Below are 20667 nucleotides of genomic sequence, written 5' to 3'. Positions count from 1 at the left end.
ATGGGGACAGTGTAGAGGGAGCTTCACCCTGTATCTAACCCCGTGCTGTCCCTGTCCTGGGAGTGTTTGATGGGGACAGTGCAGAGGGAGCTTTACCCTGTATCTAACCCCGTGCTGTACCTGTCCTGGGAGTGTTTGATGGGGACAATGTAGAGGAAGCTTTACTCTGTATCTAACCCCGTGCTGTACCTGTCCTGGGAGTGTTTGATGGGGACAGTGTAGAGGAAGCTTTACTCTGTATCTAACCCCGTGCTGTACCTGCCTGGGAGTGTTTGATGGGGACAGTGTAGAGGAAGCTTTACTCTGTATCTAACCCCGTTCTGTACCTGCCCTGGGAGTGTTTGATGGGGACAGTGCAGAGGGAGCTTTACTCTGTATCTAACCCCGTGCTGTACCTGTCCTGGGTGTGTTTGATGGGGACAATGCAGAGGGAGCTTTACTCTGTATCTAACCCTGTGCTGTACCTGTCCTGGGAGTGTTTGATGGGGACAGTGCAGAGGGAGCTTTACCCTGTATCTAACCCCGTGCTGTACCTGTCCTGGGAGTGTTTGATGGGGACAGTGTAGAGGGAGCTTTGCTCTGTATCTAACCCCGTGCTGTACCTGTCCTGGGAGTGTTTGATGCGGACAGTGTAGAGGAAGCTTTACTCTGTATCTAACCCCGTGCTGTACCTGTCCTGGGAGTGTTTGATGGGGACAGTGTAGAGGAAGCTTTACTCTGTATCTAACCCCGTGCTGTACCTGTCCTGGGAGTGTTTGATGGGGACAGTGTAGAGGGAGCTTTACTCTGTATCTAACCCCGTGCTGTACCTGTCCTGGGAGTGTTTGATGGGGACAGTGCAGAGGGAGCTTTACTCTGTATCTAACCCCGTGCTGTACCTGTCCTGGGTGTGTTTGATGGGGACAATGCAGAGGGAGCTTTACTCTGTATCTAACCCTGTGCTGTACCTGTCCTGGGAGTGTTTGATGGGGACAGTGCAGAGGGAGCTTTACCCTGTATCTAACCCCGTGCTGTACCTGTCCTGGGAGTGTTTGATGGGGACAGTGTAGAGGGAGCTTTGCTCTGTATCTAACCCCGTGCTGTACCTGTCCTGGGAGTGTTTGATGCGGACAGTGTAGAGGAAGCTTTACTCTGTATCTAACCCCGTGCTGTACCTGTCCTGGGAGTGTTTGATGGGGACAGTGTAGAGGAAGCTTTACTCTGTATCTAACCCCGTGCTGTACCTGTCCTGGGAGTGTTTGATGGGGACAGTGTAGAGGGAGCTTTACTCTGTATCTAACCCCGTGCTGTACCTGTCCTGGGAGTGTTTGATGGGGACAGTGTAGAGGAAGCTTTACTCTGTATCTAACCCCGTGCTGTACCTGCCTGGGAGTGTTTGATGGGGACAGTGTAGAGGAAGCTTTACTCTGTATCTAACCCCATGCTGTACCTGCCCTGGGAGTGTTTGATGGGGACAGTGCAGAGGGAGCTTTACTCTGTATCTAACCCCGTGCCGTACCTGTTGTGGTAGTACGCATTAGGGGTCATGTGGGACTGTGAAGCCGTGATGTCATTGGCTGACAGATCCCGGGTCCTGGTTGGCTGTTGACCTCTAGCTCCGCCCTGAAGGCGGAGTATAAGAACAAGGAGTTCTCCCCCGCAGGCCAATCTGTTACTGAACTGCGGGGAACAAGTCACGCTTAATAAAGCCTCATCGACTTCAACTCTATTCGTCTCTCGTGAGTCTTTGTGCGCTACACCTGGCCTGGGAGTATTTGATGGGGACAGTGTAGAGGGAGCTTTACTCTGTATCTAACCCCGTGTTGTACCTGCCCTGGGAGTGTTTGATGGGGACAGTGTAGCGGGAGCTTTACTCTGTATCTAACCCTGTGCTGCACCTGTCCTGGGAGTGTTTGATGGGGACAGTGTAAAGGCAGCTTTACTCTGTATCTAACCCCGTGCTGTACCTGTCCTGGGAGTGTTTGATGGGGACAGTGTAGAGGGAGCTTTACTCTGTATCTAACCCTGTGCTGCACCTGTCCTGGGAGTGTTTGATGGGGACAGTGTATAGGGCATGCTGCATTGTCAGAGCATTACTGTCCCACTCTCTCTCATTCTCTGTCTCTCTCTTTCTGCCTGTCCCTCTTTCTGACTCTCTCTCTCTCTCTCTCGCTGCTTCTTTCACTTCCTCTCTGCCTCTTTCTCTCTCTCTCTGTTCCTCCCTCTCTGTCTCTTGCTATCTCTCTCTCCCTGTCTCTCTATTTCTATCTCTCTCTCTCTCTCTCTCTGTCCCTCTCTCACTCTGTGGTTTGCTGGTAGTTTATTGACAGAATGCAGCACAGCAAACTCCTCCCATCAAAATACTGCCCCCAGGTGGCCTAGCGGACTCTCTTCATACACATTTGAATGTACCAACAGAAAATAAACAGATTAATTAAGGAGAAAGTAAGTTGATAAATATTTAACACTTCCTTAAACAGACCCTGTAACAAAAAAGATAAAGCATTAAATAAAATTTAGCAAGTAAAGGAATGTTGCCAGGGCTGATGATTGAGTTCAGCCCCTTCAGTGACTGCGAGTCACCGAGCCCTCAAAACTATTAGCATCTGGAAGGCAAGCAGCAGATGCGTGAGAGCACCGCCACCTGGAGGTCCCCCTCCAAGTCACACGCCATCCTAAATTGGAAATACATTGGCCGTTCCTTCACTGTCGCTGGGTCAAAATACTGAACTACCCCCCCCCAACAGCACAGTGGGTGTTCCTACACCTCATGCGACAGCAGTGCTTCAAGAAAGCAGCACAATACCACTTCTTAAAGGTGTATGGAACACAAAGATGGTCAATTAGTGTGTGAGCTGTACCCCATTGAGAATCACTGTTTGTGAAACGGGGACCACAGTGAGAGTCAGTGTGTGTGGAACCCATACCCCAGTGAGAGTCAGTGTGTGTGGAACCCCTACCCCAGTGAGAGTCAGTGTGTGTGGAACCTGTACCCCAGTGAGAGTCAGTGTGTGTGGAACCCCTACCCCAGTGAGAGTCAGTGTGTGTGGAACCCGTACCCCAGTGAGAGTCAGTGTGTGTGGAACCCATACCCCAGTGAGAGTCAGTGTGTGTGGAACCCCTACCCCAGTGAGAGTCAGTGTGAGTGGAACACGTACCCCAGTGAGAATCAGTGTGTGTGGAACCCATACCCCAGTGAGAGTCAGTGTGTGTGGAACCCCTACCCCAGTGAGAGTCAGTGTGTGTGGAACACGTACCCCAGTGAGAATCAGTGTGTGTGGAACCCATACCCCAGTGAGAGTCAGTGTGTGTGGAACCCCTACCCCAGTGAGAGTCAGTGTGTGTGGAACCCGTACCCCAGTGAGAGTCAATGTGTGTGGAACCTGTACCCCAGTGAGGGTCAGTGTGTGTGGAACCCGTACCCCAGTGAGAGTCAGTGTGCGTGGAATCCGCACCCCAGTGAGAGTCAGTGTGTGTGGAACCCGTACCCCAGTGAGAGTCAGTGTGTGTGGAACCCGTACCCCAGTGAGAGTCCGTGTGTGTGGAACCCATACCCCAGTGAGAGTCAGTGTGTGTGGAACCCGTACCCCAGTGAGAGTCAGTGTGTGGAGAACCCATACCCCAGTGAGAGTCAGTGTGTGTGGAACCCGTACCCCAGTGAGAGTCAGTGTGTGTGGAACCCATATCCCAGTGGGCATCAGTGCGTGTGGAACCCATACCCCAGAGAGAGTCAGTGTGTGGGGAACCCGTACCCCAGTGAGAGTCAGTGTGTGTGGAACTGTACCCCAGTGAGAGTCAATGTGTGTGGAACCTGTACCCCAGTGAGGGTCAGTGTGTGTGGAACTGTACCCCAGTGAGAGTCAATGTGTGTGGAACCTGTACCCCAGTGAGGGTCAGTGTGTGGAACCTGTACCCCAGTGAGGGTCAGTGTGTGGAACCTGTACCCCAGTGAGGGTCAGTGTGTGGAACCCGTACCCCAGTGAGGGTCAGTGTGTGGAACCCGGACCCCAGTGAGAGTCAGTGTGTGTGGAACCCATACCTCAGTGAGAGTCAGTGTGTGTGGAACCCGTACTCCAGTGAGAGTCAGTGTGTGTGGAACCCGGACCCCAGTGAGAGTCAGTGTGTGTGGAACCCATGCCCAGTGAGAGTCAGTGTGTGTGGAACCTGTACCCCAGTGAGAGTCAGTGTGTGTGGAACCTGTACCCCAGTGAGAGTCAGTGTGTGTGGAACCCCTACCCCAGTGAGAGTCAGTGTGTGTGGAACCCGTACCCCAGTGAGAGTCAATGTGTGTGGAACCCGTACCCCAGTAAGAGTCCGTGTGTGTGGAACCCATACCCCAGTGAGAGTCAGTGTGTGTGGAACCCGTACCCCAGTGAGAGTCAGTGTGTGGAGAACCCATACCCCAGTGAGAGTCAGTGTGTGTGGAACCCGTACCCCAGTGAGAGTCAGTGTGTGTGGAACCCATATCCCAGTGGGCATCAGTGCGTGTGGAACCCATACCCCAGAGAGAGTCAGTGTGTGGGGAACCCGTACCCCAGTGAGAGTCAGTGTGTGTGGAACTGTACCCCAGTGAGAGTCAATGTGTGTGGAACCTGTACCCCAGTGAGGGTCAGTGTGTGTGGAACTGTACCCCAGTGAGAGTCAATGTGTGTGGAACCTGTACCCCAGTGAGGGTCAGTGTGTGGAACCTGTACCCCAGTGAGGGTCAGTGTGTGGAACCTGTACCCCAGTGAGGGTCAGTGTGTGGAACCCGTACCCCAGTGAGGGTCAGTGTGTGGAACCCGGACCCCAGTGAGAGTCAGTGTGTGTGGAACCCATACCTCAGTGAGAGTCAGTGTGTGTGGAACCCGTACTCCAGTGAGAGTCAGTGTGTGTGGAACCCGGACCCCAGTGAGAGTCAGTGTGTGTGGAACCCATGCCCAGTGAGAGTCAGTGTGTGTGGAACCTGTACCCCAGTGAGAGTCCGTGTGTGTGGAACCCATACCCCAATGAGAGTCAGTGTGTGTGGAACCCATATCCCAGTGGGCATCAGTGCGTGTGGAACCCATACCCCAGTGAGAGTCAGTGTGTGGGAAACCCGTACCCCAGTGAGAGTCAGTGTGTGTGGAACTGTACCCCAGTGAGAGTCAATGTGTGTGGAACCTGTACCCCAGTGAGGGTCAGTGTGTGGAACCCGTACCCCAGTGAGAGTCAGTGTGTGTGGAACTGTACCCCAGTGAGAGTCAATGTGTGTGGAACCTGTACCCCAGTGAGGGTCAGTGTGTGGAACCTGTACCCCAGTGAGGGTCAGTGTGTGGAACCCGTACCCCAGTGAGAGTCAGTGTGTGTGGAACCCATACCTCAGTGAGAGTCTGTGTGTGTGGAACCCATACCTCAGTGAGAGTCAGTGTGTGTGGAACCCATACCTCAGTGAGAGTCAGTGTGTGTGGAACCCATACCTCAGTGAGAGTCAGTGTGTGTGGAACCCATACCTCAGTGAGAGTCAGTGTGTGTGGAACCCATACCTCAGTGAGAGTCAGTGTGTGTGGAACCCGGACCCCAGTGAGAGTCAGTGTGTGTGGAACCCATACCTCAGTGAGAGTCAGTGTGTGTGGAACCCATACCTCAGTGAGAGTCAGTGTGTGTGGAACCCGTACTCCAGTGAGAGTCAGTGTGTGTGGAACCCGGACCCCAGTGAGAGTCAGTGTGTGTGGAACCAATCCCCAGTGAGAGTCAGTGTGTGTGGAACCTGTACCCCAGTGAGAGTCAGTGTGTGTGGAACCCATACCCCAGTGAGAGTCAGTGTGCGTGGAACCCATACCCCAGTGAGAGTCAGTGTGTGTGGAACCCGTACCCCAGTGAGAGTCAGTGTGTGTGGAACCCGTACCCCAGTGAAAGTCAGTGTGCGTGGAACCCATACCCCAGTGAGAGTCAGTGTGTGTGGAACCCATACCCCAGTGAGAGTCAGTGTGTGTGGAACCTGTACCCCAGTGAGAGTCAGTGTGTGTGGAACCTGTACCCCAGTGAGAGTCAGTGTGTGTGGAACCCATACCCCAGTGAGAGTCAGTGTGCGTGGAACCCATACCCCAGTGAGAGTCAGTGTGTGGGGAACCCGTACCCCAGTGAGAGTCAGTGATTGTGGAACCTGTACCCCAGTGAGAGTCGGTGTGTGTGGAAACCGTACCCCAGTGAGAGTCAGTGTGTGTGGAACCCGTACTCCAGTGAGAGTCAGTGTGTGTGGAACCCATACCCCAGTGAGAGTCAGTGTGTGTGGAACCCCTACCCCAGTGAGAGTCAGTGTGTGTGGAACCCATACCCCAGTGAGAGTTAGTGTGTGTGGAACCCATACCCCAGTGAGAGTCAGTGTGTGTGGAACCCGTACCCCAGTGAGAGTCAGTGTTTGTGGAACCTGTACCCCAGTGAGAGTCGGTGTGTGTGGAAACCGTACCCCAGTGAGAGTCGGTGTGTGTGGAACCCGTACTCCAGTGAGAGTCAGTGTGTGTGGAACCCATACCCCAGTGAGAGTCAGTGTGTGTGGAACCCGTACCCCAGTGAGAGTCAGTGTTTGTGGAACCTGTACCCCAGTGAGAGTCAGTGTGTGTGGAACCCGTACTCCAGTGAGAGTCAGTGTGTGTGGAACCCCTACCCCAGTGAGAGTCAGTGTGTGTGGAACCCCTACCCCAGTGAGAGTCAGTGTGTGTGGAACCCGTACCCCAGTGAGAGTCGGTGTGTGTGGAACCCGTACTCCAGTGAGAGTCAGTGTGTGTGGAACCCATACCCCAGTGAGAGTCAGTGTGTGTGGAACCCGTACCCCAGTGAGAGTCAGTGTTTGTGGAACCTGTACCCCAGTGAGAGTCAGTGTGTGTGGAACCCGTACTCCAGTGAGAGTCAGTGTGTGTGGAACCCCTACCCCAGTGAGAGTCAGTGTGTGTGGAACCCCTACCCCAGTGAGAGTCAGTGTGTGTGGAACCCGTACCCCAGTGAGAGTCAGTGTGTGTGGAACCCATAACCCGGTGAGAGTCAGTGTGTGTGGAACCCATACCCCAGTGAGAGTCAGTGTGTGTGGAACCCATACCCCAGTGAGAGTCAGTGTGTGTGGAACCCGTACTCCAGTGAGAGTCAGTGTGTGTGGAACCCATACCCCAGTGAGAGTCAGTGTGTGTGGAACCCCTACCCCAGTGAGAGTCAGTGTGTGTGGAACCCATACCCCAGTGAGAGTCAGTGTGTGTGGAACCTGTACCCCAGTGAGAGTCAGTGTGTGTGGAACCCGTACCCCAGTGAGAGTCAGTGTGTGTGGAACCCGTACCCCAGTGAGAGTCAGTGTGTGTGGAGCCCATATCCCAGTGAGAGTCAGTGTGTGTGGAACCCGTACCCCAGTGAGAGTCAGTGTCCTTCAGGTTGGATTTGGATCAGGTGTTTATTTGAAATTTGATCTTTAGGGGTCAATATCTAATGGATTGAATGTAAACATTTTGTGAACATGTGAGGGACAACAGATCAATGACTGGCAACAGGATCCAGCTGCAGTTTCCACAATTGAGCCTGTTTCACCGTGTGACGGTTCGAGGGAATGCCTTTCCATGGGACTCGCCAAGTTGTTCTGTGGTCATCAACACAGCGGATCACCAGAGGGTGGCAGAATTAATGAGACCTAGACGCACCTTTTATCATAGCTAACAATGCGATAGGCACGCAGATACACACACAAATAGACATACACACACACTCACGCACTCACATGCACACACAAATATACATACACTCACATACATTCACAAACATGCGCACACAAACAAACACATACAGACAATCATACATACACAAGCTCACATACACACACAGACATACATACACACACACACTCACATAGACACACAAACATACATACACACGTAGTCACACACACACAAACATGCACACACTCACTGAAACACACAAACATACACACTCACATACATACTCACACAGATATAATACACACACACATACACAAACATACATTCACACACTCACACACTCTCACACAGTCAAACATACAGACACACGTAGTCACACACACAAACATGCACACACTCACTGAAACACACAAACATACACACACTCACATACATACTCACACAGATATAATACACACACACATACACAAACATACATACACACACTCACACACTCTCACACAGTCAAACATACAGACACACTCACATACACACACAAACATCCATGCACATACATTCACACTCTCAAACATACATACACACACAAACATCCATACACACACACTCAAAATACATACATACACACACTCGCTCACACACAAGCATACAAGCGCACTCAGATACATGCACACACTCACATACACACACAAACATACATATGTGCTCACATACACACACAAACAAACATACACACACTCACTGAAACTCACAATCATACAGACACACACATTCACATATATATTCACACAGATATATGTACATACACACATACACACACTCACTTACACACACAGATATACATGCGCACTCACACACACACACAACCATACATTCCCTCACTCACATAAACATACATACATACACACTCACATACACACACAAACAAACATACACACACTCACTAAAACATACACACACATTCGCATACATACTCACACAGGTCTATGTATACATACATACATACATACATACACAACACACACTCAAACATACATACATACACAAACATACATACACACACATTACCCACTCAAACATACATACACACACATAAATATCCAGACACACTCAGATACACACATAAATAAACATACACACACACACACTTGTATGCACACACAAACATACATGCACGCACATTCACAAACATGCATACACACACAAATATACATACACTCATACATTCACAAACATGCACACACAAACAAACACACTCACTGAACCACAAACATACATACAAATACATTCACCTACAGACAAACATACATACACAAACTCACATACACACACAAACATATATATAAACACACTCACTGAAACACACAATCATACATACCAACACATTCACAGACATACTCACAGATATATATACATACACACACACACACATACACACACACTAACATACACACACAAAAATACATGCATACACACACACACACACACACATTCAAACATACATACACTCACAAACAAATATACACTCACATACACACAAACAAACATACACACACTCTCATACACACAAACATACATACACACACTCACCTATACACACAGATATACATACACACTCGCGCGTGCGCACACAAACATACATGCACTCAAACATACATTCACATACACACAAACATACATACACACACACTCTCACACTTAAACACACACACACATTCAAACATACATACACACACACTCTCAAACAAATATACACTCACATACACACAAACAAATATACATACACTCACATACTCACACAGATGTACATACTCACACACTCACACACACATTAACATACATACACACAAACATACATTCACACACACACTCTCACACTTAAACATACACACTCTCATACATTCAAACATACGTACACACGCACTCTCAAACAAATATACACTCACATACACAAACAAACAAACATACACACACTGACATACATACACAGATATACATACACACAAACTCACACACATTAACATAAACACACTCACATACACACACAAACATACATACATACACACACTCACACACTTAAACATACACACAAACTCACACACACATTAACATACATACACTCACTCACATACACACAAACATACATACACACACACATACATATTCAAACAGATATACATACACACACGCGCGCACACACATACATGCACACACTCAAACATACATTAACATACACACAAACATACTCACACACTCTCACATTCAAACATACAGACACACACACTCACAAACAAATATACACTCACATACACAAACATACACACACACTCACATACATACTCACACAGATATACATACACACACACTCACACACAAACATACATGCACACTCAAACATACATTCACATACACACACAAACATACATACTCACACACTTAAACATACACACACTCTCATACATTCAAACATACATACACATGCACTCACATGTACACACACTCTCATACATACACAGATATACATACACACAAACTCACACACATTAACATGCATACACACACACTCACATACATATTCACACAGATATACTTACATACACACACACAAACATACATGCACACTGACACTCAAACATACATATACACTCTCATACATACACAAACATACATACACACACTCGTATACACACAAACATCCATACACACACTCAAACATACATAAGCACACACATACATACACACACACACTCTCACACTTGCATACATGCGCACACACACACAGACAAACAAACATACATCACACACCCTCAGACTGAAATATACATACGCACTCACATACACACACAAATATCCATACACACTCTCACACACTCAAACATACATACACATTCATATACACACACTCGCATACACACATAATCATGCATAGACACACACACTCAAACATACATACACACTCACGTACGTACACACATCCATACACACACTCAAACATACACACACAAATACACACATTCAAACATACATACACACACAAACATACATACACACACAAACATACGCACACAAATATACACACACTTGCATATGCACACACACATACATACACACTCTCACAAACATACATACACATACACACATACACACATACACACACTCACACATTCAGACATGCATACACACATACACACAAACATACACACATTCACAAACTCGCATACACACAGAAACATGCATACACACATTCATACAGGCACACACTCACACACAAGCATTCATACACACACACTCACATACACACACAAACATACTTATACCCACTACTCTCAAATGCACACACACAAACATACATACACTTACAAATACACACAAACCTGCATATACATACTCACACACGAGCATCCTTACACACACACTCTCATACAAACACACACTCACTTACATACACAACATACATGCACACACTCACATACATACATGCACACAAACATACATACACACACTCACATACCCACAGAAACATACAAACGCACACACTCTCATACACACAAACATACATACACACTCATACATTCACATACACACACAAACATACATACACACACTCAAACACACACACACTGGCACACTCAAACACACACACTGGCACACTCAAACACACACGCAAACACACACACTGACGCAAACACACACACTGACACACTCACACACACTGACACACTCACACACACTGACACACTCACACACACACACTGACACACACACACACTGACACACTCAAACACACACACACTGACACACACATGCACATACTTTAATGTACACACATGCTGGTATACTAAAACATTCATACATGCACACTGACACACTCAAATACACACACTCAAATACACACACTCACTCACACACACTGACACACTCAAACATACACACACACACACACACACACACACACACACACACACACACACACACACACACACACACACACACACACACACACACACAACGGGCTGTTTAAGCACAGGGCTTAATCGCTGGCTTTGAAAGCAGGCCAGCAGCATGGTTCAATTCCTGTACCAGCCTCCCCGAACAGGCGCCGGAATGTGGAGACTAGGAGCTTTTCACAGTAACTTCATTGAAGCCTATTTGTGACAATAAGCGATTTTCATTTTCATTTCATTTTTCACACTGACACACCGAAACATACACTCTCTGTCACACTCAAACGTACACTCACACAGACACTCGAATGTACACACATACTGATATACTAAAACGTACACACAGACATGCTGGGCAGGATTCTCCGACCACCCACGGGGTTGGAGAATCGCCGGGGGGTGGCGTGAATCCCGCCCCGCCGCTCCGGCGCTGGTTGCCAAATTCTCCGGCGCCGGTTTTCGGGCGGGGCGGGGTTCACGCCACGCCGGTCGGGGCCCACTGATCTGCGGGCGGGCCTGTGCCGTGGGGGCACTCTTTCCCTCCACGCCGGCCTCTGTAAGGCTCCGCCATGGCCGGCGCGGAGAAGAAACCCCCTGCACATGCGCAGGAAACACGCCAGCGGCTCTGCACATGCGCCAACTCGCGCCAGCCGGCGGAGGCCCTTCGGCTCTGGTTGGCGCGGCGCCAACCCCTCCAGCGCCGGCCTAGCCCCCGGATGTACAGAGGATTCCGCAACTCCCGGGCGGCCCACGCCGTAGTGGTTCACGCCGCTCTTGGCACCGGTACAGGCCGTCCCGCCGATCGCGGGAGAATTCCGGCCACTGACACACTCAAATATACACACTCACTCATACTCACAGACACTGACACACTCAAACACACACACACTCACCCACTGACACACTAACGTACCTACACTCTCACACACACTGACACACTCAAACATACACACAGACATATCATAATATACACCAGTATATCATGGTGCAGACACACACACTGATGGACACTCAGCAAGACCAATCAACACACACAACACCGCAGCCAATCACCAGTTAGAGCACACTCACTATAAAGACAGAGGTTATCAGAGTTCCCGCTCATTCGGGATGCAGCCTCTCAGAAGGACAGAGCTTACAGCTTACAGCACAGATCCTCACCATGTGCTGAGTGCATAGACTGGTTAGGACAGGCATAGGTCTTTAGTTTAATCTAACATCGTGTTAACCCACAGTGAAAGTTTGTTCAACAGTCTCTAGCTTAATAAAATAGTGTTGTACTATTTTAAGTGTTGGTGGCCTGTATGTGTTCCAGAGCACCCAACACAACAAGACACACTGTCACACTCAAACATGCACACGCACACACAGACACATTCAAACATACACACTCATTTATGAAGTCATTCCTTAAATTGACTTCGCACAGAGAGGGTGGAGGGAGAGAGAGTGAGAGAGATTGATGAAGGGGAAGAGAGGAGGAAGGGGAAAAAGAGGGAAGGAGAGAGGGAGGGGAAGGAGAGAGGGAGGGGAAGAAGAGCAGCAAAACAAGAGAGAGATTTAATTTGGAGAGAAGGTGCGTGAGAGATAGCAAGAGAGTTAGCTGGAAGGGAAAGAGAAAGTTACAGAGAAAGTGGGAATGAGAGAGGTGGGAAGGGGAGAGAGAGGGAGTAGAAAGAAAGGGACAGAGTGAGGCAGATGGAGGGAGAGTGGGAAGGGAAGGAGAGGACAGAGTTAGAGAGAGGGAAGGGGGGAGAGGGAAAGGGAGGGAAGAGAGAGGGAGGAGTGGAAGGGAAACAACAGAATGAAGGGGAAGGAGATGGAGGGAGAGGGGGAAGGGAGGGAGAGGGGTGAGAGAGAGAGGGAGGGGCGGGAGAGATGGGGAGGGAAAAGAAATAGTGGAAGAAGGTGATGCACTATCAATTACCACAAAGACGAGAGAAGTGGAATAATCGAGGCTTTATTGAGCAAAGATGTTATGCCTCCTGTAGCTGGAACCAGAATGGCTGCAGCACCGGTGAGCACACACATTTATACGCCGCCTACTGGGCGGAGCCAGCAGGGATTTACCCATGTACCTCTAGTATACGGGCAGTGCCATAATACATGTAATATACTACAAGTGGTGACTACCACAGAAGGGAGATAGAGGAAGGGAACAGAGGGGAGAGAGGGTGGGTGAGGGGAGAGAGGGTGGGTGAGAGAAGAGAGGGAGGGAAGCAGGAGAGAGAAAGGGTGACAAAGACTTGGATTCCAGTTATCATTCTGCTCAGTCTATAGCACGGGAATCCCTCTGAAATCAACTGTTAACTGTGAAGCCCCTCATAGCACAAAAGCTAAACAGAAACAGGGAAACAGCGGAGTTCCCACCGGCCAGGCTGACCACATGGAACGTGAGAGGGCTGAATGGGCCAGTCAAGAGGGCTCGCGTGTTCGCGCATTTGAAGAGGCTGAAGGCGGACGTGGCAATGTTACAGGAGCCACACCTGAAGGTGGTGGATCAGACTGGGCTGAGGAAGGGGTGGGTCAGGCAGGTATTTAATTTGGAGCTAGACTCTGTTGTAGGGGAAAATCTTGTCACTTGTCACTTGTACCAGTGCAGTCAAGAGGCCGAGTCTCAAGGCAAGGTTCAAAGCGTTGTTCTTTATTGTACAATTACTGAAGCCTTCAGGGAGACCCACGCAGCCAGCTCAAAAACAGTGGCTTGGCCCACGTTGATCTCAACAATTACACATTCGCTCTGGATTTTTATAGGAATCCAAATTCGAGCGGGAACATTTGCTCATACATAATAGTTAAAGGGTAGTTTTGATTTAGATCTCTCAGACAGGTTTAAACTGAGAATATGCATCTTTGTCAATCTGCATCTGTATGGTGTGTGTCCGTGTTGATGAGATTATCTGTGCTTGCTCCGAGTGTCCCTCCCTTGTCAATTTGCATCTGTATGGAGTGTGTTTGTGTTGATGAGGTTATCTGTGCTTGCTCCGAGTGTCCTTCCCTTCTTTAATGTGTTTCCCATTTTCTCCCTGATGTGTCTCCTTAACTAAATCGACCTCCGATGTCTGTGGCTGTGCTATGCTTTTGTTTCTGTGTTTGCTAGATGAAGTGTTAATGTCATCTTTGTCCTGCTGTGTGTGTGGGGGACGCTAATCTAATCTATACATTTCTTTTATTCCTCCTATTCTGGTTTCTTTGCCTGCCTTGGCCATTTTATTAATATATTATTTAATTCTTTCATAAGCCTTTGCAATACAGTTGTGCCATATATCCCACTGCCAGGGTCTTGACTCGCAGATATCCCGATCTCCTGGCCATTGTAAGGTTTTCGGGCAATTCGGCCCTTTTCGGAGAAACTCAGAGACTTTAAACCGACTTTCCAGCCAAGGGAACAGAACCAGTTTTCCCAGCAGGCTTGGCCCGCTGAGCCGAGTAAGGGCATAAATACATAAACATTTACAAACACCCCCCTAGGAGCTACAAGGAAGAAGGGGCCAGACAAACAAGATAACATCAAGACACAGACAAAGGGGCACGGGAATACACAGGAGGCTTGCATGCAAGCAGGACAATGGGATGGTCATAGCCCCATGCAAATGTAAATGACCTGGCCTCCACCAGAGTAGAATCCAATTAGCACCCCATCAACATAGCGAGGTGAGAACAGCAGCCATCTCCGGAGCAGCTGGAAGACACTGAAATTCTCCACAGAAGAGCCTAACCTCATTAAAACTAGAAATCAGACTGTCTGAGTCCAGCATATTGCGCTGGAAAAGCCCCTAGAAAATCAGCGGTAGAGAAAAGCCAAGTTGGAGGCGGACCTGGGGGAGGTACTCCAATCTTGACAGGAGCTACCGGCAGAAACTCACTGGGAGAAGGGGGGCGGAGCCAGCGCCAAATTCAAATCGCGCAGGTCTGAAAAAAAACCAAGTTGGAGGCGGACCTGGGGGAGGTACTCCAAGCTTGACAGAAGCTACCGGCAGAAAAACCAAGTTGGAGGCGGACCTGGGGGAGGTACTCCAAGCTTGACAGAAGCTGCCGGCTGAAACTCACTGAAGGAAGGGGGCGGAGCCAGCGCCAAATTCAAATCGCGCAGGTCTGCCCAGCTGGAAGAAGCGGACCTGCAAGGAATACCCCGGAAACATACAGCTCTGACCGGCCCAAAGGGGGCGGGACCAGCGGGAACTTTTAAAAACTTACCTTCTCAATGCAAAAGGGGCTGGCCGATCACAGAACAAAGCCAGGTATAACTATATAAAAGGGGCTGTGTTTTCGAGAGGGGTCTCTTCGTTCCTGGCTCGACCTCTGCACCCCTGACTTGACCTCTGCAGCCTGTGACCGTAAGTAACCCGCAGCAGCTTGCGAAACTCCCTTGATTTTAATAGTGGTTGAGGCTTTGGGGAAGGGAACTTGTTTTGTGCCTTGTGATTTTGCTAAAACCTGTGTAACTGTAAGAATTTTCGTTGTGTCCGCTATATTACCTTTTGAATAGACTTAGTTGTATTAGAGCATAAGATTTTACTGTGTTTCTTCTGTTGATGATTTTGACCTGGGTTTACAATAAATCTTGATTTAATGCTAATTGGAGTCGTTTAAATTCTTCAATCCTTCACCAGCGATCTCTGACCAAGTCATTGTTAAAATACTCCTCACCTTAATTCCGGGTTCAGGAATCGAGGGTCATCTTGAGCGATTCACTCAGGACAGACTGCTGGTTAGGAAATAAACAGCAGTGTCCTATTCTCTCTCTTGGGAAAGCTACTCTAGTGGAGTAGGAACCGGGTGGCTGTTGCACCACCGGCAAGAGAGAGAATCACCTGGGTATTGGTAGGGGTCTGGAGATCTGTGTGATATAAGTCTCAGGCTGTCGGTTAGGAATAAACGGCAGGCTTGAATCAGTGCTCTCTTCAGTGGAAGTGTCCCAGCGCGACATCCCCTGGCCTCTGAAGTTTCAGTGCCAGCTGGAGAGAGACACACACAGATATTCAAACCCCAGATATCGGCCCAGTAGTGGAGTAGCGGAGATGGCACCCTCTACACCATGGGGCCGTTTTAAGATGCAGCTTCGTGCTATTGCTGGGCAGAACAAGTGTCTTCCATCAGTGCAGAAGGGGATTTAAACGAATGTCCATCCGGGTGTCCCCTTCTGCATTGTGGGCACATTATATTATAAACGGTGCCAATCAGTCCAATAAAACAGTTTAATAAATGAAGAATGTTTGATGAGATGAGATTAAAAATATGGTCTTGGAAAATGGCCGACTTCAACTCTAAAACTAGGGGGGGTTGCGATCTTGATAAATAAGCGGGTGTAATTTGAGGTAGGGAATATAGTGGCGGACGGAGTGGGGTAGGTACGTTATGGTGAGTGGGAGGCTGGAGGTTATGCCGGTGGTATTAGCGAATATTCATGCACCAAATTGGGACAACGCGGAGTTTATGAGGCGGGTGTTGGGGAAGATTCTGGACCTGGACTTGCATAGGTTGATTATGGGTGGGGCCTTTAATACGGTCATTGATCTGAGGTTGGGTCGGTCGAGTTCAAGGCAGGGTTGGTGCCAGCCGCGGCGAAGGTGCTAAAGAGGTTATGGAACAGATGTGGGGGGGGGTGGGGGTGGGGTTTAGATCCGTGGAGGTTCGGACGACCAAGAGTGAAGGAGTTTTCTTTTTTCTCCCATGTTCACAAAGTGTACTCCCGGATCGATTTTTTTTCATTTTGAACAGGGCTTCGCTGGCGGGGGTGGTTTATGCCGGGTATTCGGCGATTGTTGTGCTGGCCCATGCCCCACCTGGGTGGATTTACGGGTGAGCATGGAGGGGTGTCAGCGCCCAAAATGGAGATTGGATGTTGGACTGTTAGCGGGCGGGTGAGGGAGGCCATCCAGAGTTATTTGGAGATAAATGATACGGGGAAGTTCAAGCAGCAACAGTATGGGAAGCGCTAAAGGCAGTAGCTAGGGGGGAGTTAATTTTGATACGGACTCATAGGGAGAAGGTGATGGATAGGCTTGTTAGGGAAATACTCCAGGTGGACAGAAGGCATTCTGAAGCCCCGGAGGCAGGACTGTTGAAGGAGCGGCAGAAGCTGCAGATGGAGTTTGGTCTGATAGCCAAAGGGAAGGTGGTGGGGCAGTTGAGGAAGGCGAGAGGGGAGGTATGTGAGTATGATGAGAAGGCCAGTAGGATGTTAGCACACCAGCTAAGGAAAAGGGTGGTGGCCAGGGAGATAGGAAGAGTGAAGGCGAGAGTGGAGAACACACTCTTGGACACAGCGGGGGTGAATGGAGTGTTCAAAGAGTTTTACAGTCGGCTGTATGAGTCGGAGGCCCCAGTTGGGGTGGAGGGGATGAGGCAGTTTTTGGAAAAGTTTTTCGAAGGGTTGGAGTTTCCGAGGGTGGAGGAAGGGTTAGTGGAGGGGTTGGGAGCCCCGATCGGGATTGTAGAAGTAGTAGAGGGATTGGAGGTCATGCAGTCGGGCAAGGCCCCAGGGCCGGACGGCTACCCAGTGGAAGTTTTCTGGGATACTGGGCCCGCTGCTGGTGAGGGCATTTAATGAGGCAAGGGAGTGGGGTGTCCATCCCCCAACAATGTCACAGGCTTCAATTTCATTTATCTTGAATTGGGAGAAGGACCCAGAGCAATGTGTGTGATACAGACCAATCTCCCTACTGAATGTCGATGCCAAATTGCTGGCCAAATTCTGGCCTCGAGGATAGAGGACTGTGTTCCGTGGGCGATAGGGGAAGACCAGACAGGGTTTTTTAAAGGCAGGCAGCTAACGGCCAATGTTAGAAGGCTCCTCAATGTGATCATGATGCCCTCCAAGGGGAGAGGCGGAGGTGGTGGTCGCTATGGACGCGAGAAGGCCTTTGACCGGGTGGAATGGAATTATCTGTGGGAGGTCCTGGGACGGTTTGGGTTTGGGTAGGGCTTTATTAACTGGGTGCGGTTGCTATGCCAGGCACCGGTGGCGAGTGTGCGGTAGAACCGGTTGAGTTTGGACTACTTTAGAGTGCACCAGGGGACAAGGCAAGCTTGTCCCCACTGCTATTTGCCTTGGCTATGGAGCCATTGGCGATGGTGCTGAGATCGTCAAAGGACTGGAAGGGGCTAGTCCAGGGGGGGTGGAACACAGGGTCTAGTTATATGCAGATGACCTACTCCTATATATTTCTGACTCATTCGGGGGGACGGGAAAGATTATGCTGATGTTAGCGAAATTTGACCGGTTCTTGTGGTACAAATTGAATATGGGTAAAAGTGAGGTTTTTGTGATCGAGGCGAGGGGGCAGGAGAGGAGATTGGGGCAGTTGCCGTTTAAAGTGGTGGGAGGGAGTTTTCGATACTTGGGAATTCAGGTGGCACGGGGATGGGAACAGTTACACAAACTAAAGCTGGCCCGGTTAGTTGAACAACTGAAGGAGGACTTTCGGAGGTGGGACATGCTCCCGTTGTTACTGGCAGGGAGGGTACAGACCGTATAAATTACAGTCCTCCCGGGATTTTTGTTTGTTTTCCATTTTTTTATACCAAATTTTTTATCTGGCCTCCCTATTTTTATACCAAAGGCCTTTTTTAAGCCGGTGAATAGGGTAAGAAAGCACTGGGTGGCAAATATAGCCATGATTAGGAAGTGGGTAGTGGGGGAGGGATCGGTGTGGGAGCGGGTGGAGGCAGCCTCATGTAAGCGCACAAGTTTGGGGGCATTGGTAATGGTTCCTCTGCTGTTCTCGCCGGCCCGGTACTCCACAAGCCCAGTGGTAGTGGCGGCCCAGAGAGTCTGGGGGCAGTGGTGAAAGCACATGAGAGTGGAGGGAGTGTCGGTGTGGGTTCCAATCTGTGGTAATCACCGGTTTGTCCCGGGGAGGATGGATGGGGGGTTTCGGATGTGGCCGAGAGCAGGGATTGAGAGGCTGGGGGATCTATTTATTGTTGGGAGCTTTCCACCTTTAGAGGATTTGGAGGAGGAGTTTGAATTGCCGGGAGGGAATCGGTATCTGCAGGTGAGGGATTTTGTACGGAGGCAGGTTACGAACTTTCCGCTTCTACCGCCGCAGGGGATACAGGACAAGGTAGTTTCCAGAACGGGGGTGGGGGAGGGGAAGGTATTGGAAATCTATAAAAAACATGAGGATAGACAAGTCCCCCGGGACTGACGGGATATATCCAAGGATTCTATGGGAGGCAAGAGATGAAATTGCAGAGCCGTTGGCAATGATCTTTTCGTCCTCACTGTCGACAGGGGTGGTACCAGGGGATTGGAGAATGGTGAATGTCGTGCCCCTGTTCAAAAAAGGGAACAGGGATAACCCTGGGAATTACAGGCCAGTTAGTCTTACTTCGGTGGTAGACAAAGTCATGGAAAGGGTACTGAGGGATAGGATTTCTGAGCATCTGGAAAGACACTGCTTGATTAGGGATAGTCAGCACGGATTTGTGAGGGGTAGGTCTTGCCTTACAAGTCTTATTGAATTCTTTGAGGAGGTGACCAAGCATGTGGATGAAGGTAAAGCAGTGGATGTAGTGTACATGGATTTTAGTAAGGCATTTGAGAAGGTTCCCCACGGTAGGCTTATGCAGAAAGTAAGGAGGCATTGGATAGTGGGAAATTTTGCCAGTTGGATAACAAACTGGCTAACCGATAGAAGTCAGGGAGTGGTGGTGGATGGCAAATATTCAGCCTGGATCCCAGCTACCAGTGGCGTACCGCAGGGATCAGTTATGGGTCCTCTGCTGTGTGTGATTTTCATTAATGACTTGGATGAGGGAGTTGAAGGGTGGGTCAGTAAATTTGCAGACGATACGAAGATTGGTGGAGTTGTGGATAGTAAGGAGGGCTGTTGTCGGCTGCAAAGAGACATAGATAAGATGCAGAGCTGGGCTGAGACGTGGCAGATGGAGTTTAACCCTGAAAACTGAGGTTGTCCATTTTGGAAGGACAAATATGAATGCGGAATACAGGGTTAACGGTAGAGTTCTTGGCAATGTGGAGGAGCAGAGAGATCTTGGGGTCTATGTTCATACATCTTTGAAAGTTACCACTCAAGTGGATAGAGCTGTGAAGAAGGCCTATGGTGTGCTAGTGTTCATTAACA

General features: G+C 49.2%; 1 long non-coding RNA gene across 1 annotated transcript; it reads left to right on the top strand.

Annotated features, from left to right (window-relative positions):
* The first annotated feature begins 14896 nt into the window (after positions 1–14896).
* LOC140386493 (uncharacterized) lies at positions 14897–16154 on the top strand. Its single transcript, XR_011933624.1, has 2 exons — positions 14897–15402; positions 15525–16154. It is a non-coding gene; the product is annotated as an uncharacterized lncRNA (long non-coding RNA).
* The last annotated feature ends 4513 nt before the right edge of the window (positions 16155–20667 follow it).

The sequence above is a fragment of the Scyliorhinus torazame genome, chromosome 12 (genome assembly GCF_047496885.1).
Source record: "Scyliorhinus torazame isolate Kashiwa2021f chromosome 12, sScyTor2.1, whole genome shotgun sequence".
Lineage (NCBI taxonomy): Eukaryota > Metazoa > Chordata > Chondrichthyes > Carcharhiniformes > Scyliorhinidae > Scyliorhinus > Scyliorhinus torazame.
Note: the sequence above shows the minus strand (reverse complement) of the source record. Positions and strands in the feature narration are given on the sequence as shown.